This window comes from Stenella coeruleoalba, assembly GCF_951394435.1.
Source record: "Stenella coeruleoalba genome assembly, contig: scaffold_96, whole genome shotgun sequence".
Lineage (NCBI taxonomy): Eukaryota > Metazoa > Chordata > Mammalia > Artiodactyla > Delphinidae > Stenella > Stenella coeruleoalba.
This window is the reverse complement of record NW_027646469.1, coordinates 606,396-620,051: the sequence shown is the minus strand read 5'-3', so window position 1 is coordinate 620,051 and position 13,656 is coordinate 606,396. Positions and strand designations below refer to the sequence as shown.

At 43.4% G+C, this 13,656-nt stretch overlaps 1 long non-coding RNA gene across 1 annotated transcript in view; it reads left to right on the top strand.

The window, feature by feature from the left end:
• The first annotated feature begins 2,158 nt into the window (after positions 1–2,158).
• Positions 2,159–13,656, top strand: part of LOC307181086 — a 400,768-nt gene continuing 389,270 nt past the window's right edge. The window contains exon 1 of the long non-coding RNA XR_013825859.1: positions 2,159–2,196. This is a non-coding gene — a long non-coding RNA (uncharacterized lncRNA). The remainder of the gene's footprint in view (positions 2,197–13,656) is intronic.

The window sequence follows — 13,656 nt, the reverse complement described above, 5'->3', positions numbered from 1 at the left end:
TTGTAAATAGTGATGCAGTGAACATTGCGGTGAATGACTCTTTTTGATTTATGGTTTTGTCTGGGTATATGTCCAGTACTGGGATTGCTGTATCATATGGTAATCTATTGTTAGTTTCATAAGAAATTCCATATTGTTCTCCATAATGACTGTATCAATTTATATTCCCAACAATAGTGGAAGAGGGTTCCTTTTCTCCACACCCTTTCCAGCATTTTTTGTTTGTAGTTTTTCTATGATGCCTATTCTACCAGGTGTGAGGTGATACCTCATTGTTGAATCCATTTCGTTGAGCAAGGGGTAGGTCTTGTCTATTACATATTTGGCTTACGGAACTTTATCTGTGCTCATTTCAATCTCTGGTTTTATGCAGCACCCCAACTCACCTTTCCCCTTAAGCAAGCATAAGTTGGTTTTCTAAATTTGAGACCCTGTTCTCTTTTGGAATTCAGTTCCTCTGTAGCCAAGTTTACATTCCGTGTATTAGTGATATCTTATAATGTTTCTTTTTCTGCGTGACTTATTTCAGTTAGAATCATCGTACCTGAATCCACTCATTACGCTGCTACGGGCCTGATGACATAGATTTCATTGCTGAGTGATACTGCCTTGTACGTAAGTACCACAAGTTCTTTATCCATTTTTCACTTTCTGTGATATTGAACTTGTACGGTAAACGAGATTCTTGTAAACAGAGGCGTCCCAAATTTTGGGGTGGCTGTGTCTTTTTGATTTTAATTTCCCTAAGCTATAGAACCATAAGTGGAAGTGCCCTAGGCTCTGTTGCTTTGTTTTTTAGATGTTTCAGGAAACACCATACACTTCTCCCGAGTGTCTGTTGGCAATTTACATCCCGCCCATCAGCATAACAAGGCTCCCAGTTCTCCATGGCCTGTCCTGCCTTTCTGGGTTTTACACTTTTTTCAGATGGCCCTTTTGACCAGGGGGAAGTGAGACTTCATTGTAGTGCAGATTTCCTTTGCAAGTTTGCTTGGTTGGCCAAAAAGGGCGTATGCGTTTTTTCCTGAATATATTCTGGAAAAAACGCATACGCCCTTTTTGGCCAGTGCATCATTCTGGACGTTCTGCCTCTTTTCCTATGCTTTCAATGCAATTCCAGTCTACCTCCTGAAATCGGTTTCCTGCAATTCTGCCCCGCTTTCAAGTCCTCTTGGCAGCCTTACTTCAGTATATTTTTGGATGATACCTGTTATTTATAACTCTGCAGGTTTGTGAATTACAGTGCCCCTGAGCTCCTTTCTTCAACTCGCTTTCTTGTGACCTGGCCGCAACACCGCAGGATGGCTTCAGGCCCTAATCTGGTTCCGGTACGGCACGCTGAGCCTTTGGTTAATTCCTCTTCCTGGTGAGAAATGAGAGTTAAATTTGCCCGTCCAGACACCTCCAGATAGTCTCTCATTGGTTCTCCCTATTCCTGTTCATCTTCCGCAGAAATTGCAAACTGGGCCAAACAGGAGGTTAAAGGCGCTGACTCTCCAAGTGGGGAGAGTGTTAGTAAAGCGTCTGGAATGTTGCACCCAAGTACCAGGGTACGAAAACTGAGACATATTTGAACACGTCTCCCGATCACATGGTTGATCATACTCTAGGTTCCACATGCATGTTTTAGCTGAAGGAAGAATACCTTAAACCTGGAGACTTGAGACCCGTGGAATGGGTACCATGCAATATGACTTCAAAGGGTCTTCATTTGCTCACCGAACCTCTCCAATCCTATCACTGCTGCGTTCATGCCCCTGTACACACGCTTGATTCTCTTTTGGAGACATAGCAATCCATAGATTTTAAGATACTTACTAATCAGGTACATTCTTAGGCGTTTAATATGGGGTGTTGAGTCCATTTCGTTGAGCAAGGAGTAGCTCTTGTCTATTCCATATTTGGCTTAAGGAACTTTATCTGTGCTCATTTCAATCTCTGGTTTTATGCAGCACCCTAACTCACCTTTCCCCTTAAGCAAGGATAAGTTGGTTTTCTCAATTTGAGACCCTGTTCTGTTTTGGAATTCAGTTCTTCTGTAGCCAAGTTTACATTATGTGTATTAGTGATATCTTATGATGTTTCTTTTTCTGTGTGACTTATTTCAGTTAGAATCATCGTACCTGAATCCACTCATTGTGCTGCTACGGGCCTGATGACAGATTTCATTGCTGAGTGATACTGCATTGTACTTAAGTACCACAACTTCTTTATCCATTTTTCACTTTCTGCGATATTGCAGTTGTACCGTAAACGAGGTTCTTGTAAACAGAGGCGTCCCAAACTTTGGGGTGGCTGTGTCTTTTTGATTTTAATTTCCCAAAGCTATAGGACCATAAGTGGAAGTGCCCTAGGCTCTGTTGCTTTGTTTTTTAGATGTTTCAGGAAACACCATACACTTCTCCGGAGTGGCTGTTGGCAATTTACATCCCGCCCATCAGCATAACAAGGCTCCCAGTTCTCCATGGCCTGTCCTGCCTTTCTGGATTTTACACTTTTTTCAGATGGCCCTTTTGACCGGGGGGAAGTGAGACTTCATTGTAGTGCAGATTTCCTCTGCAAGCTTGCTTGGTTGGCCAAGAACGGCGTATGCGTTTTTTCCTGAATATATTCAGGAAAAAACGCATACGCCCTTTTTGGCCAAGTGCATCATTGTGGACGTTCTGCCTCTTTTCCTATGCTTTCAATGCAATTCCAGTGTACCTCCTGAAATCGGTTTCCTGCAATTCTGCCCCGCTTTCAAGTCCTCTTGGCAGCCTTACTTCAGTCAATTTTTGGACGATAGCTGTCATTTATAACTCTGCAGGTTTGTGAATTACAGTGCCCCTGAGCTCCTTTCTTCAACTCGCTTTCTTTTGAGCTGGCCGCAACACCGCAGGATGGCTTCAGGCCCTAATCTGGTTCCGGCACGGCACGCTGAGCCTTTGGTTATTTCCTCTTCCTGGTGGGAAATGAGAGTTAAATATGCTCGTCCAGACACCTCCAGCTAGTCTCTCATTGGTTCTTCCTATTCCTGTTCATCTTCCGCAGAAATTGCAAACTGGGCCAAACAGGAGGTTAAAGGGACTGACTCTCCAAGTCGGGAGAGTGTTAGTAAAGCGTCTGGAATGTTGCACCCGAATACCAGGGGAGGAATACTGAGACATATTTAACACGTCTCCCGTTCACACGGTTGATCATACTCTGGGTTCCACATGCATGTTTTAGCTGAAGGAAGAATACCTTAAACCTGGAGAGTTGAGACCCGTGTAATGGGTACCATGCAATATGACTTCAAAGGGTCTTCATTTGGTCACCGAAGCTCTCCAATCCTATCACTGCTGTGTTTATGCCCCTGTACACACGCTTGATTCTCTTTTGGAGACATAGCAATCCATAGGTTTTAAGATACTTACTAGTCAGGTACATTCTTAGGCGTTTAATATGGGGTGTTGAGTCCATTTCGTTGAGCAAGGAGTAGCTCTTGTCTATTCCATATTTGGCTTAAGGAACTTTATCTGTGCTCATTTCAATCTCTGGTTTTATGCAGCACCCCAACTCACCTTTCCCCTTAAGCAAGCATAAGTTGGTTTTCAAAATTTGAGACCCTGTTCTGTTCTGTAATTCAGTTCCTGTGTAGCCAAGTTTACATTCCGTGTATTACTGATATCTTATGATGTTTCTTTTTCTGTGTGACTTATTTCAGTTAGAATCATCGTACCTGAATCCACTCATTGTGCTGCTAAGGGCCTGATGACATAGATTTCATTGCTGAGTGATATTGCTTTGTAAGTAAATACCACAAATTGTTTATGCATTTTTCACTTTTTGTGCTATTGAACTTGTATGGTAAACGAGGTTCTTGTAAACAGACGCGTCCCAAACATTGGGGTGGCTGTGTCTTTTTGATTTTAATTTCCCTAAGCTATAGGCCCATAAGTGGAAGTGCCCTAGGCTCTGTTGCTTTGTTTTTTAGATGTTTCAGGAAACACCATACACTTCTCCCGAGTGTCTGTTCGCAATTTACATCCCGCCCATCAGCATAACAAGGCTCCCAGTTCTCCATGGCCTGTCCTGCCTTTCTGGATTTTACACTTTTTTCAGATGGCCCTTTTGACCGGGGGAAAGTGAAACTTCATTGTAGTGCAGATTTCCTTTGCAAGCTTGCTTGGTTGGCCAAAAAGGGCGTATGCGTTTTTTCCTGAATTTATTCAGGAAAAAACGCATACGCCCTTTTTGGCCAAGTGCATCATTGTGGACCTTCTGCCTCTTTTCCTATGCTTTCAGTGCAATTCCAGTCTACCTCCTGAAATCGGTTTCCTGCAATTCTGCCCCGCTTTCAAGTCCTCTTGGCAGCCTTACTTCAGTGTATTTTTGGACGATAGCTGTCATTTATAACTCTGCATGTTTGTGAATTACAGTGCCCCTGAGCTCCTTTCTTCAACTCGCTTTCTTGTGAGCTGGCCGCAACACCTCAGGATGGCTTCAGGCCCTAATCTGGTTCTGGCACGGCATGCTGAGCCTTTGGTTATTTCCTCTTCCTGGTGGGAAATGAGAGTTAAATTTGCCCGTCCAGACACCTCCAGCTAGTCTCTCATTGGTTCTCCCTATTCCTGTTCATCTTCCGCAGAAATTGCAAACTGGGCCAAACAGGAGGTTAAAGGGACTGACTCTCCAAGTCGGGAGAGTGTTAGTAAAGCGTCTGGAATGTTGCACCCGAGTACCAGGTTACGAAAACTGAGACATATTTGAACATGTCTCCCGATCACATGGTTGATCATACTCTAGGTTCCACATGCATGTTTTAGCTGAAGGAAGAATACCTTAAACCTGGGTAGTTGAAACACGTGGAATGGGTACCATGCAATTTGACTTCAAAGGGTCTTCATTTGCTCACCGAACCTCTCCAGTCCTATCACTGCTGCGTTTATGCCCCTGTACACATGCTTGATTCTCTTTCGGAGACATAGCAATCCATAGGTTTTAAGATACTTACTAGTCAGGTACATTCTTAGGCGTTTAATATGCGGTGTTGAGTCCATTTCGTTGAGCAAGGAGTAGCTCTTGTCTATTCCATATTTGGCTTAAGGAACTTTATCTGTGCTCATTTCAATCTCTGGTTTTATGCAGCACCCCAACTCACCTTTCCCCTTAAGCAAGCATAAGTTGGTTTTCTAAATTTGAGACCCTGTTCTGTTCTGTAATTCAGTTCCTGTGTAGCCAAGTTTACATTCCGTGTATTACTGATATCTTATGATGTTTCTTTTTCTGTGTGACTTATTTCAGTTAGAATCATCATACCTGAATCCACTCATTGTGCTTCTAAGGGCCTGATGACATAGATTTCATTGCTGAGTGATATTGCTTTTTAAGTAAATACCACAACTTCTTTATCCATTTTTCACTTTCTGCGATGTTGAACTTGTACTGTAAACGAGGTTCTTGTAAACAGAGCCGTTCCAAACTTTGGGGTGGCTGTGTCTTTTTCATTTTAATTTCCCTAAGCTATAGGCCCATAAGTTGAAGTGCCCTAGGCTCTGTTGCTTTGTTTTTTAGATGTTTCAGGAAACACCATACACTTCTCCCGAGTGTCTGTTGGCAATTTACATCCCGCCCATCAGCATAACAGGGCTCCCAGTTCTCCATGGCCTGTCCTGCCTTTCTGGATTTTACACTTTTTTCAGATGACCATTTTGACCGGGGGGAAGTGAGACTTCATTGTAGTGCAGATTTCCTTTGCAAGCTTGCTTGGTTGGCCAAAAAGGGCGTATGCGTTTTTTCCTGAATATATTCAGGAAAAAACGCATACGCCCTTTTTGGCCAAGTGCATCATTGTGGACGTTCTGCCTCTTTTCCTATGCTTTCAATGCAATTCCAGTCTACCTCCTGAAATCGGTTTCCTGCAATTCTGCCCCACTTTCAAGTCCTCTTGGCAGCCTTACTTCAGTATATTTTTGGACGATAGCTGTCATTATTAACTCTGCAGGTTTGTGAATTACAGTGCCCCTGAGCTCCTTTCTTCAACTCGCTTTCTTTTGAGCTGGCTGCAACACCGCAGGATGGCTTCAGGCCCTAATCTGGTTCCGGCATGGCACGCTGAGCCTTTGGTTAATTCCTCTTCCTGGTGGGAAATGAGAGTTAAATTAGCCTGTTCAGACACCTCCAGCTACTCTCTCATTGGTTCTCCCTATTCCTGTTCATCTTCCGCAGAAATTGCAAACTGGGCCCAACAGGAGGTTAAAGGCACTGACTCTCCAAGTGGGGAGAGTGTTATTAAAGCGTCTGGAATGTTGCACCCGAGTACCAGGGGAGGAATACTGAGACATATTTGAACACGTCTCCCGTTCACATGGTTGATCATACTCTGGGTTCCACATGCATGTTCTAGCTGAAGGAAGAATACCATAAACCTGGAAAGTTGAGACCCTTCTAATGGGTACCATGCAATATGACTTCAAAGGGTCTTCATTTGCTCACCGAACCTCTCCAATCCTATCACTGCTGCGTTTATGCCCCTGTACACATGCTTGATTCTCTTTTGGAGACATAGCAATCCCTAGGTTTTAAGATACTTACTAGTCAGGTACATTCTTAGGTGTTTAACATGCGGTGTTGAGTCCCTTTCATTGAGCAAGGAGTAGCTCTTGTCTATTCCATATTTGGCTTAAGGAACTTTATCTGTGCTCATTTCAATCTCTGGTTTTATGCAGCACCCCAACTCACCTTTCCCCTTAAGCAAGCATAAGTTGGTTTCCTAAATTTGAGACCCTGTTCTGTTTTGGAATTCAGTTCCTGTGTAGCCAAGTTTACATTCCGTGTATTACTGATATCTTATGATGTTTCTTTTTCTGTGTGACTTATTTCAGTTAGAATCATCATACCTGAATCCACTCATTGTGCTGCTAAGGGCCTGATGACATAGATTTCATTGCTGAGTGATTTTGCTTTGTACGTAAATACCACAACTGCTTTATCCATTTTTCACTTTCTGCGATATTGAACTTGTACGGTAAACGAGGTTCTTGTAAACAGAGGCGTCCCAAACTTTGGGGTGGCTGTATCTTTTTGATTTTAATTTCCCTAAGGTATAGGACCATAGTGGAAGTGCCCTAGGCTCTGTTGCTTTGTTTTTTAGATGTTTCAGGAAACACCATACACTTCTCCCTAGTATCTGTTGGCAATTTACATCCCACCCATCAGCATAACAAGGCTCCCAGTTCTCCATGGCCTGTCCTGCCTTTCTGGATTTTACACTTTTTTCAGATGGCCCTTTTGACCAGGGGGAAGTGAGACTTCATTGTAGTGCAGATTTCCTTTGCAAGCTTGCTTGGTTGGCCAAAAAGGGCGTATGCGTTTTTTCCTGAATATATTCAGGAAAAAACGCATACGCCCTTTTTGGCCAAGTGCATCATTGTGGACGTTCTGCCTCTTTTCCTATGCTTTCAATGCAATTCCAGTCTACCTCCTGAAATCGGTTTCCTGCAATTCTGCCCTGCTTTCAAGTCCTCTTGGCAGCCTTACTTCAGTCTATTTTTGGACGATAGCTGTCATTTATAACTCTGCAGGTTTGTGAATTACAGTGCCCCTGAGCTCCTTTCTTCAACTCGCTTTCTTGTGAGCTGGCCGCAACACCGCAAGATGGCTTCAGGCCCTAATCTGGTTCCGGCACGGCACGCTGAGCCTTTGGTTATTTCCTCTTCCCGGTGGGCAATGAGAGTTAAATTTGCCCGTCCAGACACCTCCAGCTAGTCTCTCATTGGTTCTCCCTATTCCTGTTCATCTTCCGCAGAAATTGCAAACTGGGCCAAACAGGAGGTTAAAGGGACTGACTCTCCAAGTCCGGAGAGAGTTAGTAAAGCGTCTGGAATGTTGCACCCGAGTACCAGGGTACGAAAACTGAGACATATTTGAACACGTCTCCCGATCACATGGTTGATCATACTCTAGGTTCCACATGCATGTTTTAGCTGAAGGAAGAATACCTAAATCCTGGGTAGTTGAAACCCGTGGAATGGGTACCATGCAATATGACTTCAAAGGGTCTTCATTTGCTCACCGAACCTCTCCAATCCTATCACTGCTGCGTTTATGCCCCTGTACACACGCTTGATTCTCTTTCGGAGACATAGCAATCCATAGGTTTTAAGATACTTACTAGTCAGGTACATTCTTAGGCTTTTAATATAGGGTGTTGAGTCCATTTCGTTGAGCAAGGAGTAGCACTTGTCTATTCCATATTTGGCTTAAGGAACTTTATCTGTGCTCATTTCAATCTCTGGTTTTATGCAGCACCCCAACTCACCTTTCCCCTTAAGCAAGCACAAGTTGGTTTTCTAAATTTGAGACCCTGTTCTGTTTTGGAATTCTGTTCCTGTGTAGCCAACTTTACATTTCCTGTATTAGTGATATCTTATGATGTTTCTTTTTCTGTGTGACTTATTTCAGTTAGAATCATCGTACCTGAATGCACTCATTATGCTGCTACGGGCCTGATGACATAGATTTCATTGCTGAGTGATACTGCATTGTACGTAAGTACCACAAGTTCTTTATCCATTTTTCACTTTCTGTGATATTGAACTTGTACTGTATACCAGGTTCTTGTAAAGAGAGGCGTCCCAAACTTTGGGGTGGCTGTGTCTTTTTGATTTTAATTTCCCTAAGCTATAGGACCATAAGTGGAAGTGCCCTAGGCTCTGTTGCTTTGTTTTTTAGATGTTTCTGGAAACACCATACACTTCTCCCGAGTGTCTGTTGGCAATTTACATCCCGCCCATCAGCATAACAAGGCTCCAAATTCTCCATGGCCTGTCCTGCCTTTCTGGATTTTACACGTTTTTCAGATGGCTCTTTTGACCTAGGGGAAGTGAGACTTCATTGTAGTGCAGATTTCCTTTGCAAGCTTGCTTGCTTGGCCAAAAAGGGCGTATGCGTTTTTTCCTGAATATATTCAGGAAAAAACGCATACGCCCTTTTTGGCCAAGTGCATCATTGTGGAGGTTCTCCAACTTTTCCTATGCTTTCAATGCAATTCCAGTCTACCTCCTGAAATCGGTTTCCTGCAATTCTGCCCCGCTTTCAAGTCCTCTTGGCAGCCTTACTTCAGTCTATTTTTGGACGATAGCTGTCATTTATAACTCTGCAGGTTTGTGAATTACAGTGCCCCTGAGCTCCTTTCTGCAACTCGCTTTCTTTTGAGCTGGCCGCAACACCTCAGGATGGCTTCAGGCCCTAATCTGATTCCGGCACGGCACACTGAGCCTTTGGTTATTTCCTCTTCCTGGTGGGAAATGAGAGTTAAATTTGCCCGTCCAGACACCTCCAGCTAGTCTCTCATTGGTTCTCCCTATTCCTGTTCATCTTCCGCAGAAATTGCAAACTGGGCCAAACAGGAGGTTAAAGGGACTGACTCTCCAAGTCGGGAGAGTGTTAGTAAAGCGTCTGGAATGTTGCACCCGAGTACCAGGCTACGAAAACTGAGACATATTTGAACACATCTCCCGATCACATGGTTGATCATACTCTAGGTTACACATGCATGTTTTAGCTGAAGGAAGAATACCTTAAACCTGGGTAGTTGAAACCCGTGGAATGGGTACCATGCAATATGAATTCAAAGGGTCTTCATTTGCTCACCGAACCTCTCCAATCCTATCACTGCTGCGTTTATGCCCCTGTACACACGCTTGATTCTCTTTCGGAGACATAGCAATCCATAGGTTTTAAGATACTTACTAGTCAGGTACATTCTTAGGCTTTTAATATAGGGTGTTGAGTCCATTTCGTTGAGCAAGGAGTAGCACTTGTCTATTCCATATTTGGCTTAAGGAACTTTATCTGTGCTCATTTCAATCTCTGGTTTTATGCAGCACCCCAACTCACCTTTCCCCTTAAGCAAGCACAAGTTGGTTTTCTAAATTTGAGACCCTGTTCTGTTTTGGAATTCTGTTCCTGTGTAGCCAACTTTACATTTCCTGTATTAATGATATCTTATGATGTTTCTTTTTCTGTGTGACTTATTTCAGTTAGAATCATCGTACCTGAATGCACTCATTATGCTGCTACGGGCCTGATGACATAGATTTCATTGCTGAGTGATACTGCATTGTACGTAAGTACCACAAGTTCTTTATCCATTTTTCACTTTCTGTGATATTGAACTTGTACTGTATACCAGGTTCTTGTAAACAGAGGCATCCCAAACTTTGGGGTGGCTGTGTCTTTTTGATTTTAATTTCCCTAAGCTATAGGACCATAAGTGGAAGTGCCCTAGGCTCTGTTGCTTTGTTTTTTAGATGTTTCTGGAAACACCATACACTTCTCCCGAGTGTCTGTTGGCAATTTACATCCCGCCCATCAGCATAACAAGGCTCCAAATTCTCCATGGCCTGTCCTGCCTTTCTGGATTTTACACGTTTTTCAGATGGCTCTTTTGACCTAGTGGAAGTGAGACTTCATTGTAGTGCAGATTTCCTTTGCAAGCTTGCTTGCTTGGCCAAAAAGGGCGTATGCGTTTTTTCCTGAATATATTCAGGAAAAAACGCATACGCCCTTTTTGGCCAAGTGCATCATTGTGGAGGTTCTCCAACTTTTCCTATGCTTTCAATGCAATTCCAGTCTACCTCCTGAAATCGGTTTCCTGCAATTCTGCCCCGCTTTCAAGTCCTCTTGGCAGCCTTACTTCAGTCTATTTTTGGACGATAGCTGTCATTTATAACTCTGCAGGTTTGTGAATTACAGTGCCCCTGAGCTCCTTTCTGCAAGTCGCTTTCTTTTGAGCTGGCCGCAACACCTCAGGATGGCTTCAGGCCCTAATCTGGTTCCGGCACGGCACACTGAGCCTTTGGTTATTTCCTCTTCCTGGTGGGAAATGAGAGTTAAATTTGCCCGTCCAGACACCTCCAGCTAGTCTCTCATTGGTTCTCCCTATTCCTGTTCATCTTCCGCAGAAATTGCAAACTGGGCCAAACAGGAGGTTAAAGGGACTGACTCTCCAAGTCGGGAGAGTGTTAGTAAAGCGTCTGGAACGTTGCACCCGAGTACCAGGCTACGAAAACTGAGACATATTTGAACACGTCTCCCGATCACATGGTTGATCATACTCTAGGTTCCACATGCATGTTTTAGCTGAAGAAAGAATACCTTAAACCTGGGTAGTTGAAACCCGTGGAATGGGTACCATGCAATATGAATTCAAAGGGTCTTCATTTGCTCACCGAACCTCTCCAGTCCTATCACTGCTGCGTTTATGCCCCTGTACACATGCTTGATTCTCTTTCGGAGACATAGCAATCCATAGGTTTTAAGATACTTACTAGTCAGGTACATTCTTCGGCGTTTAATATGCGGTGTTGTGTCCATTTCGTTGAGCAAGGAGTAGCTCTTGTCTATTCCATATTTGGCTTAAGGAACTTTATCTGTGCTCATTTCAATCTCTGGTTTTATGCAGCACCCCAACTCACCTTTCCCCTTAAGCAAGCATAAGTTGGTTTTCTAAATTTGAGACCCTGTTCTGTTCTGTAATTCAGTTCCTGTGTAGCCAAGTTTACATTCCGTGTATTACTGATATCTTATGATGTTTCTTTTTCTGTGTGACTTATTTCAGTTAGAATCATCATACCTGAATCCACTCATTGTGCTGCTAAGGGCCTGATGACATAGATTTCATTGCTGAGTGATATTGCTTTGTATGTAAATACCACAACTTCTTTATCCATTTTTCACTTTCTGCGATGTTGAACTTGTACTGTAAACGAGGTTCTTGTAAACAGAGCCGTTCCAAACTTTGGGGTGGCTGTGTCTTTTTGATTTTAATTTCCCTAAGCTATAGGCCCATAAGTGGAAGTGCCCTATGCTCTGTTGCTTTGTTTTTTAGATGTTTCAGGAAACACCATACACTTCTCCTGAGTGTCTGTTGGCAATTTACATCCCGCCCATCAGCATAACAAGGCTCCCAGTTCTCCATGGCCTGTCCTGCCTTTCTGGATTTTACACTTTTTTCAGATGGCCCTTTTGACCGGGGGGAAGTGAGACTTCATTGTAGTGCAGATTTCCTTTGCAAGCTTGCTTGCTTGGCCAAAAAGGGCGTATGCGTTTTTTCCTGAATATATTCAGGAAAAAACGCATACGCCCTTTTTGGCCAAGTGCATCACTGTGGACGTTCTGCCTCTTTTCCTATGCTTTCAATGCAATTCCAGTCTACCTCCTGAAATTGGTTTCCTGCAATTCTGCCCCGCTTTCAAGTCCTCTTGGCAGCCTTACTTCAGTCTATTTTTGGACGATAGCTGTCATTTATAACTCTGCAGGTTTGTGAATTACAGTGCCCCTGAGCTCCGTTCTTCAACTCGCTTTATTTTGAGCTGGCCGCAACACCGCAGGATGGCTTCAGGCCCTAATCTGGTTCCGGCACGGCACGCTGAGCCTTTGGTTATTTCCTCTTCCTGGTGGGAAATGAGAGTTAAATTTGCCCATCTAGACACCTCTAGCTAGTCTCTCATTGGTTCTCCCTATTCCTGTTCATCTTCCGCAGAAATTGCAAACTGGGCCAAACAGGAGGTTAAAGGGACTGACTCTGCAAGTCAGGAGAGTGTTAGTAAAGCGTCTGGAATGTTGCACCCGAGTACCAGGCTACGAAAACTGAGACATATTTGAACACGTCTCCCGATCACATGGTTGATCATACTCTAGGTTCCACATGCATGTTTTAGCTGAAGGAAGAATACCTTAAACCTGGGTAGTTGAAACCCGTGGAATGGGTACCATGCAATATGACTTCAAAGGGTCTTCATTTGCTCACCGAACCTCTCCAGTCCTATCACTGCTGCGTTTATGCCCCTGTACACATGCTTGATTCTCTTTCGGAGACATAGCAATCCATAGGTTTTAAGATACTTACTAGTCAGGTACATTCTTCGGCGTTTAATATGCGGTGTTGTGTCCATTTCGTTGAGCAAGGAGTAGCTCTTGTCTATTCCATATTTGGCTTAAGGAACTTTATCTGTGCTCATTTCAATCTCTGGTTTTATGCAGCACCCGAACTCACCTTTCCCCTTAAGCAAGCATAAGTTGGTTTTCTAAATTTGAGACCCTGTTCTGTTCTGTAATTCAGTTCCTGTGTAGCCAAGTTTACATTCCGTGTATTACTGATATCTTATGATGTTTCTTTTTCTGTGTGACTTATTTCAGTTAGAATCATCATACCTTAATCCACTCATTGTGCTGCTAAGGGCCTGATGACATAGATTTCATTGCTGAGTGATATTGCTTTGTAAGTAAATACCACAACTTCTTTATCCATTTTTCACTTTCTGCAATGTTGAACTTGTACTGTAAACGAGGTTCTTGTAAACAGAGCCGTTCCAAACTTTGGGGTGGCTGTGTCTTTTTGATTTTAATTTCCCTAAGCTATAGGCCAATAAGTGGAAGTGCCCTATGCTCTGTTGCTTTGTTTTTTAGATGTTTCAGGAAACACCATACACTTCTCCCGAGTGTCTGTTGGCAATTTACATCCCGCCCATCAGCATAACAAGGCTCCCAGTTCTCCATGGCCTGTCCTGCCTTTCTGGATTTTACACTTTTTTCAGATGGCCCTTTTGACCGGGGGGAAGTGAGACTTCATTGTAGTGCAGATTTCCTTTGCAAGCTTGCTTGGTTGGCCAAAAAGGGCGTATGCGTTTT